This window comes from Melanotaenia boesemani, chromosome 15, assembly GCF_017639745.1.
Source record: "Melanotaenia boesemani isolate fMelBoe1 chromosome 15, fMelBoe1.pri, whole genome shotgun sequence".
In the NCBI taxonomy this organism is placed as follows: domain Eukaryota; kingdom Metazoa; phylum Chordata; class Actinopteri; order Atheriniformes; family Melanotaeniidae; genus Melanotaenia; species Melanotaenia boesemani.
Window position 1 is genome coordinate 18,705,463 of NC_055696.1, and position 12,960 is coordinate 18,718,422.

The following is a 12,960-nucleotide window of genomic DNA, read 5'->3' on the forward strand; positions in this document are numbered from 1 at the left end:
GCAACAGTACATTTCCTGGTCTGTTTGGCCTACCCCTCAAAATGCAGACCTCAGCCTCTACCACAAATAACATCAAAGAATAGCAGCGATCAAAGGCTAAATCTGTTCTTCTTTTCACAACTGCCCACTGACGCATTGAAACACTAACAAGAATTGCGTCATTTAACAATTGTTGTATCTTAAATTAAGCCCATTATGTTCCTTTGTAAAGAGGATGAAACACAAGACAAGATGAAAGTAGTGTGCTCCTCTTCTGACACACACTTCTGAACACTAGTTAGGTGCAGAAATGTGCTCCAATCTAAGATTAACAAAAGAAATTTAAAACAAAAATTAAAACAGTTTTTGTATTTTAACTTTAATTTCACTTTAATGACATATTACAGTCCTGATCAAGAGGGAAGATGATCTATTCTGTTTTCTTCTCACAACTTTGCCAAAGTCCCATAGATGATGTCTTCTTGCTGATTACAAGTGTCATTTAATTCTTTTTAAAAAACGTATTAAATGTGGCATGCAGAAACAAACAATGCAGCAATGTGTAATTTTCAGTTTTACTATTCAAGCCTCTGTAAAACATCTAATCAACCTAATTCCTGAGTGCACTGCTTATTAGTACATTTCTGCTTGTATGTTCGTGATAAAAGCAATCATTTTCTGCTCTGCAAAGAAAGGAAACAAAAGAAATGACAGTGAAGTTAGCCCGGCCGATCGCACGAATCCAGGCCGTTGGCCTGTGTTTCTTCATGGGAAACCGATAAAAACACATTCCTGGTCACATGTCCTCTTGCCTTAACTGTTTGAAGAGTCAAACACAAATTAACTGCCCAGAATCGCTCTAATTTCCACAGTCAAGACAGACCCACTGCATATTTCAATTGACAGCTTAGCCGGCAGAAGTAGTTATTAGCATCCACAAGTGATGTATGCATAAATTATCAAAATGGCCTATTAGCTCAACCCAGATGTGTACACCAAACGCAAGGTAAAGACGGATTTCTGAGACTTAAACAGGTTGTAACACATCTAAACCTGAACTTCATTCATTGTTAAGCAGATTGTAGAATCTAAGTTATTAATAATTAGTGTTTCTTCATCTTAACGACTCTTCACCTCTCTTATAAGCTTATGGCTGTGAGGACATTTATTTTTGGTGTGTTTTAAACATGTTTTTAAACCATTTTACTACTGAGAAATCTGAATATGTTAATAGAAACTGCTGAACAAAGTGCAACTGAATAAAAGTTAATTCCAAGCCTAGCTTACTGTATCAAGACTAATGGTTGTGTAATATCCTGATAAATATCAGTTGTATTTATTCTAATTTTTTCCTCTCATGGGTTGAAAAAAAACAAACAAAAAAACCCTGAGCTTGAGGAAGGAGAGATAACGACTACGTGGTAATGGCGTAGAGCAGTGAGCCTTGAATTTGATGCTAAAATGTGACATACTGTTAACTGTGATCGGATCAAGTGCTTTAAGTTGTGCTGTGAAAGCATGGTTGAAGCGGTTGTTTAAAAATTGTGGTTGATTGTACACATTTTAATATAATTTTCCACATCACCCTTGACTCATCGCATGTCCAGATTATTGGTTTCTACATTAATATTTCACTGATGCCTTTGTTAACAAACTAATGAAGCATACCTGGCAGACTTCCACCCAAGCAAATCAAAGTGGCTCATCTTCCAAATATGAGTAAGCTGCCTGTGGTTTATCTTTCAAGAAGGTCGTTTTCTTTTTTAACATATTTTTTTAGCCAGAATCCTGAGAAAGAAAAACATAAGGAAGGGGAACTCATCCATAAGACTTTGTTTATTTTGGCTAATTTGAATTGAAAGATTTATCAGCAAAAAATTTTGTTTAGTTTTTAATTTTTATTCTTTAGGTTCTCATTTCCTGTTTAGTTAGTTTAATGCATTTGAATTACTTGGTTTGGTTTAATAATCCTTTTAACAAACAGACCTTTGTTTTTTATAAACTGTATCAATACCTAAAATTTATATAAACTGATGATATGTCCTGCTACAAAACTGCCCCAACAACATGTTGGCATTTTATCGTTGTAGATTATTTTTGGCAAAACTGTGTTTTGTAATAATATTATTATAAATCTTTGGTAGGTTCATCACAGGCAGAAATCTTGCTTTAAATGCTGGAGCCCTTAAATTCTCACCAGACAATACTCGTTTGACAGGGATCTTTATTAGGTGTGCAAAAGTCCACTAAAACTGATAAGGGATCCAACACGAGGACCTTCCACATACCCAGGGCAGTTAACGCTTCCAGAGTGATCACTGCAACCCAACACTAAAACTGTTTGGCAAACCAGTCCACCAATAAACACATCACCCTCTTCAGGAGACACTGCAAGAAGACACATGCAATTGGAGGTGATGACACTCCAAAAAGTGCTCATACATACACTTAAAGGGAATTTAAAAAAAACAACTGCACTCCCAGTTTAGCTCAAACCTTCCTACACACACTTCCCTCCCCAGGCAAGTTAAAATCCTGCAAACCTATTAAAAAATACAAGCAATAAATTTAAAAAAGGGAAGAAGAATTAATTTAACTCTCCTGACAGGCTGAGTAAGTGCCTCAGGTAAGTTCCACCCAGTCACATCACATATAATGTGTCACAACTCAGCTCATAGATTATGACACCAAAACTAATAAAACAAGCACAGGGGGAAGAGAGTAAAATGCAGTAGTAGCTGTGTAGGATCCTGGAGCTTTTATGACACGAAGTATCCAGACTTCATGTGTTCCAAATCAGGGTGAACAACCAATCGACAGACCTGCAACAACTCAAAATAAAAGATATCAATATAACAGGCACAAGGCTGTCACAAATGAAGAAAGCTTATAGATATTTCTAAATGTTTTCTTGAAGATCTATGCATGTACAATATTTTATTTACATTCGTGAGTGACGCATGGTGCAAATCAGTGGCATTCACTCTTAAGCTTTAGCCATTGTGATCCCATTTTAGAAATAGTGGTGATCGCCTTTTGGACGTTGTTACATAAAGCTAGGTACACACAAAAAGATTATCGGGCCAGTTTTGTTCCAATTATCTTAAGTCTTATAAGATTTTCCTATAAAATTATCACTTGGTCTGAGCTGTGTTACGAAAGAATTCATCCTGATAATCGGCTCCGAAACGGGTCGTGGCCGGTCGTCAGAAGTATTGAACATGTTCAATATTTATGACCAAAAGTCTTCACATGAGTGAGGAAAGCCGAGAACTCCCGAGGCCTGGTACACGCATAAGGATTTTTTAAATCTGATGAGATCTTGTCTTCGTTTTTCCGGTTGTTGCTATGTTTCTTCTTCTTCGTTTTTGTTAGATCACGTTTGGACATGCGAGATTTCTGGCTCGGAGGACTAGATTCTAGATCGGTTGACGGACAGAATCGTTCTGAGCTGAGATTATCGGAGCACATCACACACAGTATGATCAAAACTGGTAACTGCCTGATTTTTTTTTATCATCACATGTGAGGTCTCGAACAGATAAAAAAAATCTAAACAAATTTTAAAAATTCTTATGTGTGTACCAGCCTTTAATCCAAAATACAGTTCATAAAAGCAACCCTATGACAGTATGGAGATGGTGTTTCATCTTTCACATGCCATGAAGGATTCACCAGGATTTATGATTCTTTTACTGCTTTTAGAACCATCAGTTTAACAGGAGCAATTCATCTCTTGGCTTTAAAAGCTAGCCGTGTACCTGCTATAGCTCAGTCTCTATATTTAAATTCTTTGCATGTGCCACCGAGTTCCGGATAAAAGCCCTTTTAATTCCAGAAGAGCAGATGCAGGCCGCATGCTTGATACCGGTGCCAAGCTTTCAGCAATATGAACGAACCAAATACCTTTATAAACAACACTATTACAAATGCGTTTGTGTATTATGTGGCAGAGAGAAAGACTGAGTCAAAGTGGCCAGATAGGAAAGTTTTAAGATGATGCTGCTCGCAGTGTAAGAAAAGAAGAGGGAAATGAAAACCCAGAAGGAGAATGTGGCAACGAGACATAATGCATCCTCCAAAATATCAGCCAATGGTTGTGTAACAATAGCTTATCAGGAGTACATAACATTACATCAGTGGCGCATTGTGCAGTCATGTGATGATTGTCCTCTGCAACTGTAAACAGGGAGAGAAGGGAGGACAGCAAGCGATACAAACATTAACAAGAAACATTTTATAATGAATGCAAAATATCTTTTCAGTACAGTAATATTTTCATTTAGAATGATTCCTCAGATCATTAATTTACCACATATGAATGATGACTTAGTCAAGTAAGAGACAGAAATCCATACATGAAGAGTATTTTTTTCTTTTGAAGCAGCTGCTAGTGACTTTTTCCACTCGTTGGACTAAATATAGAGAAGCAAATATAGCACAACAAGTAAGAAAGGAAGGGATTCAGGACCTCTACCCTTCTATCTTTCTCTTTCTACCAATTAGCATCCAGTATTGTGTCTCCAGGATACCTGAAACCATGACAACAGCAGAGTGCCCATTTCGTCCATGATCTTGAGCTCCATCTGGTGTTGACAAGGAGAAAGTCCAGGTTGCTCTATCTTCTTTCACTGATGAAAAAAATGTTTTTTTTATATGTTTATCTTAGAAAAATATTCCATATCATATGTTATGTGAATGTTGTTACAAGTAACTTTGATTAAGTAAGCATATAAACTGGATTTAAAGGAAGCTTTTCTAGATAGCCTGACCAGAGAGATTGACTCACAAGCCACTAAAATGTGTTTACTTTTATAAAAATGACTCTAAGTCACAGAGCTACATCTGCAAATATGTACGAATAAGACTTGCAGAAAACAATCTTTAGAAATTGTCAGTATGAGAAGGAGCATAAAACTAAAACTGCTCTGTCTGGTATTATTTACATTTTTCAGCTTCTTTTGTACATTTTGTCATTTCAGCGAATCAGAAAAGGGTGCTTCATCTCAAGTGTCTTCAGTATTCCACCACCACACGACTTAACGATGAGTCAGACAAGCAGAGCTGCCTGTTTTCATAAGAACAGCAAAGATCAAAGCCTTATTAGAAGAGGGGAGCCCATAACCTCGATTAAGACTTGGATAAAAAACTTAAGCAATCAGGTCCAGCCGACACAGTTTGCATTCATAGTCAGGCTCGGGAAATGTTCTCATTCATGTGTGTTTGTATTTAATGTCATTAGCAGTCTTCTCTGCCTCTGATATTTCACTGCCAGTCAGAATGAGGAACAGCTCTTCTGTTTTCATACATACTGTGGTCTTGCTACAAACCCCCTCTTCTTGCATCAGCAATGAATAATGTGTTGTATGTGACTGCAGTCCTCAGACTTGTGTTTAGTTGTGTGTCTTCAAACTTGCACTTGCTCCCTCATTGTAGTGATTTTGAGAAGCTTTAATAAGATCCACAAAAGGCCATCATGTCCCCCCCACAGCAGACACAAAGGACTGGATCCAAAATCAAAAGAGGCATAGTTACTTTGAGATCCTTAACTATATATTCTTTATTAATTTAATTATTTGAATAAATAATAAATATATTTTGTAAAAAGCCAGTGAAAATAGACTGCGTTATTTCCAGTTGGCTGGATATTAACTAAATACAATTTACACAACAATAAAATCTTAATTTAGTGCAGAACAAAGAAAGCAGATATAATCTTAGAGAAATGAAGCAAGGTAGTTAAAACATTAAATCTAATTACATTAAATGAAAAATATGAAGCTACATGAGGTACAGTCAGCAAAGTAAATGTGAAAAAAGACAGACAAGCATCGCACTGAAGCTTGACTGCTTGTCAAACCTCTCGCTGATGCATAAAGTTGTTTAAACTTCTGCTAACATGTCAAACACTGCAGCAGAAATTTTTAATTTTTAAAAGATTTAATGGTCAAACCTTTAAGATTGTACCTTTCTTAATGTTTTTACTTACAGCAGCTTCTGCCTTTTGAAATATTTTGGTCTATCCCGTTTGTTTCTTTAAAACCCATCATGACAGAGCCTCCCTTTAAAGATGCAGCGTGTGACAAAATCAAAGGTCAATGACAGAAAAATGCAGTCTATCATTTAAAGACTGTGTTTATGTTGGTATCACTTTAATAAAATAACTGTAATGTTTTTATTTTCTTAAAATATGCCATTATATCTACTTTCTGGGTCCACATACATAGCAGCCCCTATATTTGTGCCACCATTTTTACTACTATGGTGTCTCAGAATGAACAAACAAGTCCGTTTGCAGTACTGGCTTTGTTTGATAAGCCATGTTGTTTGATGTTAGAGCACTGTTTGGGGTGAGTAATGGCTTAAAAAGCATATAGAAGAAAACATGCACACAATTTTGAAGTATTTACCTGTAGTGCAGTCATCGCTGCACTTGAGGCCACTTGATTCACTCCCAGATGAAAGCATTCATATATGTGGAATAAATTTGTACACTGACGGCCACCATTCATCCGCAACTGGGATTGACATTCATAGTAATTTCTTTGACCATCTTTACCTCTAGATGTCAATAATTCTTACACACTGTATCTTTAAGGCCCGTTTATGGTTGTCGCAGAAGACGGATACACAGAGAGACATTTTGTTTGTTTTCTGCGTTAGTTACGTGTGTAACTTGATTCGTTTTCAAGGACCTTTACCATCCATTGCTTGACGCAGAAAACGGAGCAATACCGCCGGATATTGTACTAAGCAGAACAGCTGACAAGCAACCAGTGAAAGAAACAAACTAAAGAACAAGAACAGAAATAACAAAAAGCAGATGAAGAATAAAAACGAGGACAAAAACTTTAGAAATTGGGTAAGCTTTTCAAGAAAGGCTGTGCAAATGTTTATGGTGTGTTGGGCATTGGAAACAACGCTATAGTGATGCTTTACCCCCTCCAACCAGTGTCTGAAACTGATGTTGGATCACGGGAGTGAACTCTGAACTTAGCACTGCCCACTAGTGGAGGAATTGACTTCATTAGCACGGCAACATGGAAGTATGAGGACAGCGACATATGACAATATCTGAAACGGACTTAAACATGCAGATGAACTAAATATGTGGCATCAGGTCTTCAAGAGTAAAAAAACAAAACAAAACACTGTGACTATAATTACTTTCATCTACTCGTGTCCCTCATTGGAACAAACATACTACTCTGGAATAGATTAAATCAAGACATCCTACTTCATAACATTTATTAATAAACTACATAACAAAAAGACAACTCAATATGTCTGCAGCTACAATCATGCTCGCTGAGACTATACCTTAGCAGAATGTCTTTTTAAGCTAAATGAAGCTAACTAAGATTTTCTCTAAATAATGCATTTCTGCAGGGGTGTTCAGCTATTTTTAGTTCATTATTAGCTGTGGGCTAGATTGGACCCTCTAGGGCAGGGGTGTCAAACTCCGGTCCTCGAGGGCCGATATCCTGCAGGTTTTCATTGTTTCCCTGATCTAACACACCTGACTGAAATTAATGGGTTATTGTGAAGAAGTTGACAAGAAGCTGTTGGATCTATTAGATTTGATTCAGGTGTGTTGGAGCAAGGAAATAACTAAAACCTGCAGAATAGCAGCCCTTGAGGACCGGAGTTTGATACCCCTGCTCTAGAGGGCCAGTTTAGACCCTGGGCCATATGTTGGACACCTCTGTGTTACTGTGACAAGATTTGTCATTCAGCACCAAAGATATAACAACTGAGATTCATGAGGATAAATCAAAAGAGTCTGTGGATGTTAGATCACTTTTCTCATTTCTTACCAGTGCCAGAGAGTCAATAAAGATGGACCAACCCAAGTTTTATGGAAACATACCACATTATGCTAATTGCACATTTAAAGATGAGTGCATGGGTAAATGACATGACGGACAACATTTGTTTGAGTGGAAGAAGCCAAATATTGGAATTATAAATACAACCAACCCTAGTTAAAGTACAAAGGAGGGACATTTGCAACATGTTAAAAACAATGCATTAGATCAGTAATTAACTTCTTGGGCCTAAAACTGATTCAATAAATAAAATATTAGTATTTGAATTTAATTTATATAGTATTTTAAATGATTCAGTAACAGTTGTCAGGTCTTTGTCTTTGTCTATATGTAAAACGTGACTCAGTTTCCAAAGTGGAACAATTTGCAACAACGAAAAAAACTGCAAAATAATTAAATTTTATGTTCACTGAAAGAAAAACTGCTGTTGTTAACTTCTATAAGTTCTGTTCACTATCAGTTCGGCTCTGCTCATTTTCAATTAATCATTATAAATGCTGTTGTGGGATTTGTTTTTTATATTTCTACTTTACTTGGGAGCATTGCAACCACTTGTAAATTTAAGGGGCGATCAAAGTAGCTGAGTTTAAGTGGATGGTTTAAAAATGTTCCATCGTGAACCAGAAATGAATCAAACGTTTGACTTGAAAGCAGCAGATAAAAATCAAAGCTGGAAAACTTTGACTTAATTTGGCATGACCGTCTGTCCCAACACCCACTCAGCTCAGTCAGCTGTGTAATTTAATTACCACCATCGCCCATGCAGATGTAACATGACATCGCAGCTCTAATGAGACAATTAGCTTGTACCGTCTTAGAGCTTTGCTCCTCATTAGTCCTGATGGCTGCTGCACATGAGGACCCCACCCCAACACTCAGACTGAAGTCTCCCAGCTGCAGGTTTCTGTGAATGTTAAATGGGTCATTAAGTGAGACCAGAGAAGTGGAGTGTGATGGCTTAAGTGATTCTCTGTACACAGAACATGAGGAAGATGATGGCATGGAAACAACCTAAAAAAGAAAAGTTCAGACCACATATTCTTTAAATACAGAAAGAAATATGACCAATTCTTCATCTGTCCAGTTGCACATAGAAAGACAACTACACAACTCACCATTTACCATTTTTAGACCAAATGCACAAGCAGATGAGCTTTAAAGGTCACAGGAAATACAATAATATACATGTGTCTGTATTTAGATGTCTATATCTATGAGAGTTTGTTTATTAACTAGCAAAGGGTTGGCAAAAGCTCTATAACTTGATAATTTAATGTTGAGGTTTTTATGTCTTTTTTCCACTTTTTGAGATTTCTACAAATACCAAGTTATTTTATCAGTATCCTTACACCATTCCTCATCACGACCATCTAATTCATGTATAGATTATATTTATAACTAAAGGATCCATCAGGATCCTTCATTTTCTGTTAGAGTCTTATAATTTAAAATCCTTAACTATCGTAAAGAACCATTGAGAGGAAGACTAGAAGATAGCATTAGTCAAGACACCGTATACTTCAACCTGTGTATTGGGTACTGTTATACACTTTATACTGTTGGCATAATCCTTTGTGGTCTAAAGTAAAATGAACCAAGTTCTGGCAGAGTGCTGAGTGTATGTACATGTGTATGCCTGATGTTTTGGTCTAGTCCCAAACTGAAAATCTCTAGGAATCAATATTAATAAAATAATAATAATCCATAAAACTCATACCATTAGGATATTTCAAATACCTCCACAAAAATATGTCTCAGTCACAAGGTAGAGAATATGATAGCTTCAGTCTTTTTTAGTTAGAAGGCTCATGCTTTTAAAGCAATCCCCAGACTTTTAAGTTGTGGATTAAAGACCAATACACCATCTAACAAGGGTTTATGCTTCATGTGATTCTCCCATAAAAAAATGTCCACAGTGCACTTTGTACATAAGTCCAGAATATTATCATTAAACTGGTTAAATTTAACAGGAGCAGCAGCATTAATCATACTGTTGTAAACTCAATCTCAGCTTCAGAATGAGCTTTAAATATATTAATTCCATTCTTACTACTACATCTTTGTTCATTTCTCCCCTCAATGCATTCAGGTGAGTTTGATATTAATAAATGACAGTGTTTAGAGATAGCGCCCTTGCTTAAGCTTTCCTTTGTCTTCATTTCATCCAAGCTGGATTTTAAAGAGAAAAAAATTTTTTTTGGGACACTCTAAAAATGGGATTTATGTTTATAAGGTACTTGTACCAAGTTGTTAAATGACATGCAGACGTTGTTAATTGTAAATCTTGAATTTATTTTTTTAGTGCTGACATCTTAAATACTGTGTCCTCTCCCTGACTTGAAACATTTTGTACAAGGGACTGAACTGGGACAGTACACAAGGTACACAAGGTTTCAAATTTGAACTGTTTCATGTTCATTTTAACAGTGGGATTCAGAGTGGCTTTTAACAAGTTTAGTAAAATATCGGAATACAAATTTAAGGGTATACATAAGATAAGAATATGAATCTCTATAAGTCACACTGTGAAAACAATAAATGGTCTTTAAAATATATTTTTCTTTCATAAACACTGTTGATATAAAAGAATCATTTCTATTTTTCTGGACATGTTAGTGGGAATGAGAAGGCATTGCAAGTATTTCTTTACCCTTTCTATCTGCAGCTCAGTAAAGATACTTACCTCCCACCTATTTTGGCTTCCGCCGGGCTTTTGTCCAACTGCTGGCAGCACAAAGGGTCACCTTTTCCTCCTCAAAGCAGCCAGCAAAACTACTAGAAACAAACAATTCCTTCATCAAGAAGAGTAAGCTATAAAACGCTCCAAAGCTGATTAAAAAGGTTCCATGATCTTTATTAGCCTCCCTCCCTGACAATTCTCTCAATGTTTACAAGCTGATTAAATCTGCCTTTTCACTGCTGATTAAATCATGTAAATAAATAATTTCCCTCCCACAAAGATACCACATAGCAACACATGATGTAAATGTGTCATGCATTACATAAAGAAGCATGCTTTAAATTCCTGGTTCTGGGGAGGACTTGTCGCCCCGGCCCTTTTGTCTCGGTGTGACCTACATTCTCACAATAAAGAAAAATGGGCCAACTGGGCTTTAGACCTATTGATAGCAGCAATCTGGACTCTCTCATGGAAATTGTCAAGAGAAGGATTAAGCTTGATTAAATAGCTGGATATATTTGAGCTTTCAGTGGGATTTAACTGGTTGCAATGGGCGACTCCTTTTATTGGGCTATGTCATGTCACTGTAGCCTGTGTCAGTTTCTGCAGTTTATATGTCCAAAACCATTTTTTCCCCACAAGCATACATGATTAAGATAACATCTACAACAGTTTTTAACATAAACTTACCAAGAAAAACATTTGATCAAATGCCAGAATAATAATGATGCTTATTAGAGTTCTAATTATGTTTATTTATGAAATTATTTGAAGATTTTTTTTTCTCCATCACTTGATTTAACGGTGCCAGAAATGTATAAAGCATGTTTTATCTCCTTACAGCTGTCCAAAAACATCTGTATTATCTCACAAAGAGGGGAAAAGCAGAAGGAAATTCTCACTAAAAAGAAAAAGAAGGCATTTTTTGCTTGAAGAAGTTTTAACTTAAAATACGTTTGCACTTCAATGTTGTAATGTGGGTCAGTGTCTGGTGACGTTGTCTCTGTCTTTAGGTCAGACTAACTCTTCTACAATAGAAATGGATTGTGGGTTGTGTTTTAAATGTACTTATTTACAAGATACAAACCTAAGTAATTTACTGATCAAATGGTGGTAATGGTGTTCAGGATTGTGACCACAGCCAGAGAGCAAACAACAAATCCTTAAAGAGATTGGTTCAATAGTTCTATGTCCTGAGTCATTCTGGTTTTAGTTAATTTAGTTCGTTAATTGCAAACAGCTTAAAAGAAATTTACTTTGCAGACATCACAACAGTGGGGGTTTTTCCATATAGTGTCCACATTTAAAAAAAAAAAAGAATTTCTTCTCTAACTTGGAGCTCCGAAACCCAGATCTTTTTAATAACGTAAAAATGTACAATCATTGTTTGTCTTATTTCTTATGTCTTATAAGTCTTTTTTTCTCCACAACATAAACACAGCTTCACTATGATTATTAAAAGTGTTCATTTTCTCTGCTCTTCCACTATTGACTGCCTGTTTACAAATCAGTCCATATTTTACTGACTTGATGCTAATCACAGTGAGGACCACACAAGCTTTGCATTAGCTCCAGAGAGATTGATTTGATTCTAAGTTAAGCCACTTAGCACTGAGTAGATTATGAGGCTGGTGGGCATAGATTTTTATTTTCACCTGTCATCCGTCTATATCTCTAAGGTGGGATTAAATCAGGTGGATAACATGCAGCATGCCGTTCAGGAGACACACTCCAGCCACGTCAACCAATAGATGCCACCTTGTACATCTGTTTGTTGACACCCCAAAGCAGTTTTTAGAACATTTTGTATAAATTCCTGAAAATATATAAACATATTCACCTCCTGTTCATTAGAGAATTTCTGTTACCATGGAAACATACAAACGAAAGACAGACTGATTGATTGATTGATTGATTGATTGATTGATTGATTGATTGATTGATTGATTGATTGATTGATTCAGATTTTGGTCCCTTCTCGTTGTCATACACAGTTTACTAAAGCTGTGTCCCAGGGTTTGTGAGAGGGTAATTCAGAATAATGTCTCAAACGGCTCCTCATATCGAAGGAGTCTCCGAATCCAACCTACAAATCCGCACTTCGTTTGGCCTCAAACAAAGGCTGCTGGTGATGCAACCTTCGCAGCTTCTTTTCTCCCAGAATTCATTGCACTCAAGATGGTGGCGACTGAGCAACCAAACTCAGAAATACGTTTTTTTTTCTTTGTTTGTTTGTTTTTTTTAACTACACTTTAATAGGAACATGACAAAACCAAGTACATTAGAAACATATTTGTTAAATGGCGGCATTAAAATTCTGTAATATTTGAAATTTGTGGATTTTTAAGGGGTAAATAAAGTGTCTACCAGCTGGAAAACAACAGAGCGTTAGACTTTGTTTTCAAATTATTTTTAATTACATTATTACTCAGTTGGTGTAACATTCACTAAAGTGTCCTATGATATGTAAAC